Source organism: Lactuca sativa, chromosome 9, assembly GCF_002870075.4.
Source record: "Lactuca sativa cultivar Salinas chromosome 9, Lsat_Salinas_v11, whole genome shotgun sequence".
Classification (NCBI taxonomy): domain Eukaryota; kingdom Viridiplantae; phylum Streptophyta; class Magnoliopsida; order Asterales; family Asteraceae; genus Lactuca; species Lactuca sativa.
In genome coordinates this window covers 193,976,223-193,983,945 of record NC_056631.2, presented here as the reverse complement: position 1 = coordinate 193,983,945, position 7,723 = coordinate 193,976,223, and positions in this window count along the sequence as shown.

Sequence of the window (7,723 nt, the reverse complement as noted above, 5' to 3'; positions counted from 1 at the left end):
TTAGTGATATGAGAATTGGGGGTATATATATGCCGAGGGAGACAGGTGCGAGGTTCGAGGGTAATGGTTGGACTTAGTTGATGGTAGCGCAAGTTATTTTCATGTGTCCTAGTTTAGTCTTATCTGTTAAAGGGACACAACGTACTTGAAGTGAGGAAAAGATGGGTCGATGGAGACCAGGGGCGATGTAAGACTACAATGGTTCTGGTAGCAGTCACTTTTCGTATTATATTATGTGACGACAAGTTGTCAGGCGATTATGGTTAGATGTATAAGAAGGATTGATGGAGCCATGACTGGCAGTATAGCTAGGACAGTTATTTTTAGACGAGGCCTCTTTCGAAGGTCGCGTGGGGCGAGTGTGAGGTTGCTAATCGGCTAAGCAACCAGACAGGAAACAGATATTTTGAGTTTGGATGATCGGCATCCGGTTATGGTAGGTGGATTCATTCAGTTAATAACACCGAGATAACCAGGATCGGAGAGACTTTGGTGTGGTCGAGTCCTGTTGCCTTTGGAAAGGCCATTGAATGATCGGGGTGACGGATGTGTCTCCCGGAACGTCGAGTGTATGTATTCGTTGGGTTGAGAACTATTTGCCAATTATTGGTAAGAGTTAGATACCCAACTTTTATCGGGGTTGAAGTAATCTCAGGGTTTCGACTTGAAGGGTGACACCCGATTCAGGAAGCAGGGTTGAAGGCCAGGTGTGGTGATACGGTCAGAATTTGGCCCGGTTGGGCAAGGAGATGCATCGTGTAGGACTGTGGCGGAAGCTCAGACTTATTCATAGTACATACTATGTATTAGCTACGAAAGTATTTGGACGACAAATCTACTGTATTTCCTTATAGTCGAAATTCAGGCAAAGGAGCGTCTGAATCATGGGAGGAAGTTAGTGTTGGTTATCGAACAGAAAATGTAGGCCATGAGGAAGTAAGGTGGAAAGATTAGAGAAGGTGCAATGCGAATCATCAGTCAGGTCATAATAGGTAATGGAAGTGGCGGGCGTGGCTTGTGAGCAGCGACCGGAGGAGAAGATGAGAAAGCATTAACCAGACCCTGTGCATCGGCAAACTTCAAGGATGAAGTCTAGTTCAAGTGGTAGATATTTATAATGCTCGTCTCATATATCAAATTATTTTTAGAATTTTTAGTGTTTTGGATTGGAACTCGATGAGTTGGGAGCTCCAACTCGTCAACTAGAGATCATTTATGAGGACACGGGACTTCGGATCTACTCAGAGAACAAAAAGGGGTTGGATCTATAGTTTTGAGCCTTGGATCTCATTGGAAAGGACTGGACAAAAAGGGTTAAAGGGACTTGACGAGTTTCTTAGCCAACTCGACGAGTCGGGTAGGGCTTTCCCATTTTCGAGATCCTGAGTGATTTCGGTGAGCTGATTTTAGATTCCAGTCAAAAGATTTCAGTTTAGTGTTTTCATCCCTTGGATATTAAGGAACTCGACGAGTTACTCAGGTGACTCGGTGAGTTGATGGACTCTGAAGGAACTCGACGAGTTGGGTCAACATAGACTATTGACCTTGACTGTTGACTTTGACCTTGACCTTTGACTTTGGGCAAATTAGTCCCAATGGGTGCATGGATAAACCAAATTATAATGAAGGAGATTATGGGATTAGAGTAAGGCCCGTAAGCAGTTGGGGCCCAATTTGGAAAATTGGGCCAATGATGGATTTATGGACATCATAGTGTTGGGCTTTTGTTTTGGGCATTGGCCTTAGTTTGGATCATACTGGGCCAGGGTAGAATGGTCATTTTACCCCCATGTATGGATTAAGGATTATAGTATGGAACTTAACTGCTAATTGGGGATATTGGTTGGTATTGATAGCTTGGGAAGTCGGCGGGGCGGCAACTAAGGATGTCATTCGGGAAGCTTCTGCATTCGAGGTGAGTCTCCTCACCATACCAATGGGTCGAAGGCACCAAGGTCGGCCCATTTTCTGTTATGTGGTACACTAGTTGATGTAGTGATATGTGGTATACTAGTTGGTTATATGCTATGTGATATGCTAGTTGTCTTTATGATACTTGCATGGAAGACTCCGGGGGAGCCCGTGGCGCTTCGTTATAAGACCATGTAGGGGATCCCATGGCAATCCAGGTAAAGACCATGTGGGGAGCCCATGGCACTGGGATGTAAGACCATGTGGGGAGCTCATGGCTTTCCTACTAAAGACCATGGGAGAGCCCATGGCACTTAGGTGTAAGACCATATGGGGAGCCCATGGCATCCTGGAGTAAGACCGTGGGGACGAGCCCACGGCATCCTTATATGTTTATATGCATGGCTTATGTGATTGATATGGTTTATGTATCTGTTATAGCTGATATAGATTATGTGGTTATGTGGATTATGTGGGGTATGCTCTGGGGAACCCACTAAGCTTCATGCTTATAGTTTTGTTTATGGTTTCAGGTATCATTGGTTTTGAAAGGAAGGGCTGGTTTTATCGCAGCGCACACACCCGTGTTTCCATAATATATGATTTGGGATGAACTCTAATGAATGTTTTTAATTAATCCTGTTTTGTGGAATGTTTGGATTTAAAGATATATGTGTCTTGACTGTATTGAAAAATGATATTTTTACCCTTGATTTTTGGGACGTTACAAGTTGGTATCAAAACCTTGGTTTGAGGGATTCGGGTATACCTTCGGGTGTGTCTGAACTCAAACTGAGGATCTGTAAAGTTTTCAAAAAGAAAAAATGCTTTCAAGGAAAAAGTTTTCTAAGACAAGAAAGGGTATGGTGCATGCAATCCACCGAGCTCAAGTAAGTTTCCCCAAAATACCCATATATGTTATCTATTATGACTTGATTTATGAATCTGAGAATCGCATGCTAGTTAGGGCTAGGAGAGATGCCCTTATATGTTGTATGAGCTGGTAGACTTGCATGCTAGTGTTGAGTAGTCAGTGATAGGTTGGCTTAATATGTGATGCTTGTAGCCTTAGAGATACTAGATGCCATGCTAGAATGAGAATTATTATTGATATTGGTAACTGCTAAGTGTATGCTTTAAAAACTATATACGGTTAGGATCTTATAGCCTTAGAATAATTGATTTGGCTCGTTTCCTGTTCTGTGTACAATTTGCATGCATAAGGCAGCCGGCAGTGAGAATAGGTGGACGTGGACAGCTGAAGTTGTGGTATGTGGTTCGAATGTTCGATGATAGTTTGTGGGTCGGAAATTACCCTAGGGTAAGCCTATGATGAGATTAGTGACAAGAGTCACCTGATTGCGGATTGTATGTATAGATAAAATTGCTTGATTGGAGTATGTTGGTTAGTTTTTCGTTGTCCGAATGCTGCTTGCTTTATGTTTTGAAGTACATGCTACTAAGTGAATATGCTAAGTCACATGTAGTACAGGCTGGATAATCTCAGAGTGATGGACTTGACCGTATTGCGCAACTTCATATGAGTCCAACCGTTCTAGTTAGGGCTAGGAGAGATGCCCTTATATGTTGTATGAGCTGGTAGACTTGCATGCTAGTGTTGAGTAGTCAGTGATAGGTTGGCCTAATATGTGATGCTTGTAGCCTTAGAGATACTAGATGCCATGCTAGAATGAGAATTATTATTGATATTGGTAACTGCTAAGTGTATGCTTTAAAAACTATATACGATTAGGATCTTATAGCCTTAGAATAATTGATTTGGCTCGTTTCCTGTTCTGTGTACAATTTGCATGCATAAGGCAGCCGGCAGTGAGAATAGGTGGACGTGGACAGCTGAAGTTGTGGTATGTGGTTCGAATGTTCGATGATAGTTTGTGGGTCGGAAATTACCCTAGGGTAAGCCTATGATGAGATTAGTGACAAGAGTCACCTGATTGCGGATTGTATGTATAGATAGAATTGCTTGATTGGAGTATGTTGGTTAGTTTTTCGTTATCTGAATGCTGCTTGCTTTATGCTTTGAAGTACATGCTACTAAGTGAATATGCTAAGTCACATGTAGTACAGGCTGGATAATCTCAGAGTGATGGACTTGACCGTATTGCGCAACTTCGTATGAGTCCAACCGTTCTAGGGATGAGTCTTTTACTTGAAGGATTATCTTATCTCTGCTACATGTGGCTATATTCATGAGGTAGCTAGTTGACATTACTGGGAATCTTTCAGCAGCTGAGGACTGGGTGGGTTCGAGAACCTAGAAGAACCTAGTAGTTGCTTTGGTGGGAATTGTGGTACTATTTAGCCGATATTTGGTGCATCAGTGAAGTAGGTAATTTAGAGGATTTGGGAGGATTCCTGAGGAAAGTATGGATAGGTGTGGAAGGTAGTATTGGTCCCATACTACTGAAAGCATAGGATCCATACTCGAATCGGTGAGAGTCTTGGAGAATCTGATAAGCCTAAGGGAAGGAGATTCTTGGTTAAGCTTGGACCGTGGGAAAAGCTGTTGTGCAGAATGAGGATGAGCACGCAAAGGGAAGGACCAGGGTTTGGTCTCGGCTCCGGTGGTGAGCCAATTAGTGGAAGGACAACCAGGATTTTGAGTTCGCCTTGGATCTCTCGTGTCAGGTGACAAGGATTGATTGTGCGGTCTATGGCACTTTTAGGATTGGAGACTATGTCTCAAGGATAGTTTATAGCCTAGTTTAGAGCATAGGTTACTCCATCTATTGTAGTTCAGTCGTTGACAATCGAACTGGTGAGTGTGTCAGGTCAGGGTGAGGGAGGAGGACGTGGAGAAGACCGGATTCCGGACTCGTTACGGGCATTACGAGTTTGTGTTGATGATGTTTGGGTTCACCAACGTGTCGGCAGTATTCATGGACCTGATGAATCGGGTATACAGGCCGATGCTCGATTGCTCAGTTATTGTGTTTATCTGTGATATCTTAGTGTATTCCAAGACCAGAGAGCAGCATGAGGAGCATCTCCGGGAGCTTTTGGGAGTTTTGAGGCGAGAACAGCTCTATGCCAAGTTCTCAAAATGTGAGTTTTGGTTGCGAGAGATTTAGTTCCTTGGACATCTCATTAACCAGGATGGGATTTTGGTCGGCCCGGCGAAAATCAAGGCGGTGATGCGGTGGGAGGTCCCGAGATCTCCCCTGGATATCAGGAGTTTTGGGGTTTGGAAGGGTACTACCAGAGATTTATTCAGGACTTCTCAAAGATTGCAGTATCCCTCACTCGTTTGACGAGGAAGTGGTAGATTTCTGGTGGGGCCCTGAGCAGCATACATCATTTGAGATCCTCATACAACAACTTTGTGAGGCTCCAGTCTTGACCCTCCCGAAGGGAGTAGAGGATTTTTTGGTTTTCTGGGATGCATCCATCACCGGATTAGGAGCGGTCCTCATGTAGATAGGACGATTGATAGCCTATGCATTGCGGCAGTTGAAGCTACATGGGACGAGATATCCCACACATGATCTTGAGTTAGGAGCGGTAGAGTTCGCCCTCAAGATCTAGAGGCATTACCTCTATAGGGTCCACTGCACCATCTACACGGACCACAAGAGCTTGAGACACATTATGGATCAGCCAAACCTGAACATGAGGCAGAACAGGTGGATGGACGTGGTCAAGGATTATGACTGCGATATCCTTTACCATCCGGGTAAAGCAAATGTGGTGGCTGACGCCCTGAGCTACAAGTCAACTGGACCTTTTGTTCCGACATTATGTATGAGAATTTCCATAGACTCTCCACTAGTGGGGTTGATTAGAGAGGCTCAGGCCGAGGGAGTGCGAGAGGAAAATTGGAAGATTTAGAGGATCAGGGGAGAGATCACTCGATTTGTTCAGGATAGTCGTGGGTTGTTGACCCGCTATGGTCGGGTATGGGTTCCAATGTCTGGAAGGCTTAGATAGATTCTACTTGAGGAGGCTCGTAAGTCTCATTCTCTATTCACCCAGGGGCCACAAAGATGTATCGGGATTTGAGTTTAAGTTACCAGTGGTCGTGCATGAAGAGAGAGATCGCTATGTACATCAATAGGTGCTTGACCTGCAGGATGGTCAAAGTCGAGCATTAGAGGTCGTGTGGCAAGCTGCAACCTCTAGAGGTTCCCATGTGGAAATGGGAGCAGATCACGATGAACTTTATCACCAAGTTATCGAGAACGGTGAAGGGATGTGATGTTATATGTGTCATCGTGGATTAATTCACCAAGAGCGCTTATTTTATGGCAATTTAGGAGAGTTCGTCAGCCAAGAAGTTGGTTGATGTGTATATCCGCGAGATCATTGCTCGCCATGGTGTGCCGGTCTCTATTGTCTCAGATCGTGATGTTCGATTCACCTCCCGTTTCTAGAAGTTCCATGAGGAACTGGGCACGAGACTGCATTTTAGCAACGCTTACCATCTGTAGACACACGGCCAAAGCGAGCGGACCATTCAGACCCTCGAGGATATGTTGAGGGTCTGTGTCATTGATTTTGGTGGGAGCTGGGACTCCTACCTACCCCTTGCATAGTTCTCCTATAACAACAACTATCATTCAAGCATTAGTGCTCCACCTTTCGAGCTGTTGTATAGGCGGAGATATCGTACCCATGTCTGTTGGAGCGAGGTTGGTCATTGGGCTATGGGACGGACCGAAGTGGTTCTGTAGACTACCAAGAAAATTCAGCAAATCAGGCAGTGATTGCAGACTGCTCAGAGTCGGCAGAAAAGTTATGTCGATTGGCGCCAATTCGAGTTGGAGTTTCAGGTTGGCGATATGGTGTTGTTGAAGGTCTCACCCTAGAAGGGTGTGATCCGCTTCAGGAAGAGGGGACTGTTGGGTCCCCGATATATTGATTGTTTCGGGTTGTTGCCAAAGTTGGCAAGGTGGCATATAGACTGGACCTTCTGGAGGAGCTCCGTCAGATTCATAGCACTTTCCACGTTTCGCAATAGTGGAAGTGCATATTAGACGAGTATACGGTAGTTTCATTGGATGACATACATGTTGAAGAACGCTTGAATTATGTTGAGCAGCTGGTGGATGTCTTGGAAAGGAAGATAAATGTTCTGCGTAACAAGGAAATACCTTTCGTAAAGGTATAGTAGCAACATCAGAATGGGTCCGAGTTGACTTGGGAGCTGGAGGCCGAGTTGCGGAAGCATTATCAAGATCTATTTGCTACACCAGACTTCGAGGACAAAGTCTCGTTCAAGTGGGGGAGAGTTATAACATTCTGGATTTCAGGTATTCTATGAATCCCTCTTTGGTATTTTAATAAGTCAATTTTGGCCCCTGATATTGGTTTGGACCTAGCCCAAGGGGCAGATTGGTAATTTTGGAAAGTTGAGTAGTACCCTGGGCGTACATTTAGGAACGCCCTAGATATTAAGGCGCACCCTAGTATGCTGGGCGTACACTCATGTACGTTGGGCGTACGTGTGTCCGAATGAAACCCTAATTTTTAGGGCTTGTGGGGTATTTAAGCATCATTATGGGACATTGTGGCTCACTCTTTCAGCCTCCAAACCTCCCTTAGCCGTCTTGTGAGAACCCTAGCCTCATAGTGAGCATTTTTGAGCTCATAAGTATGCTTTTGGGCCTTGAAGAAGAAGCTTGTACATGAAGAAGTCAAAGAGGGAAGATTGGCTTGTAGATCTTGGTTCATCATTTGTTTTGGGAGCTCCATAAAGTACAAAGTTGCTACCTTTGTGTCTATTTCTTCTATATCTCTCCATGGTAGCTTATTTGCATTCTTTTGTCCCAGAATGTCCTATTATAATGCATGA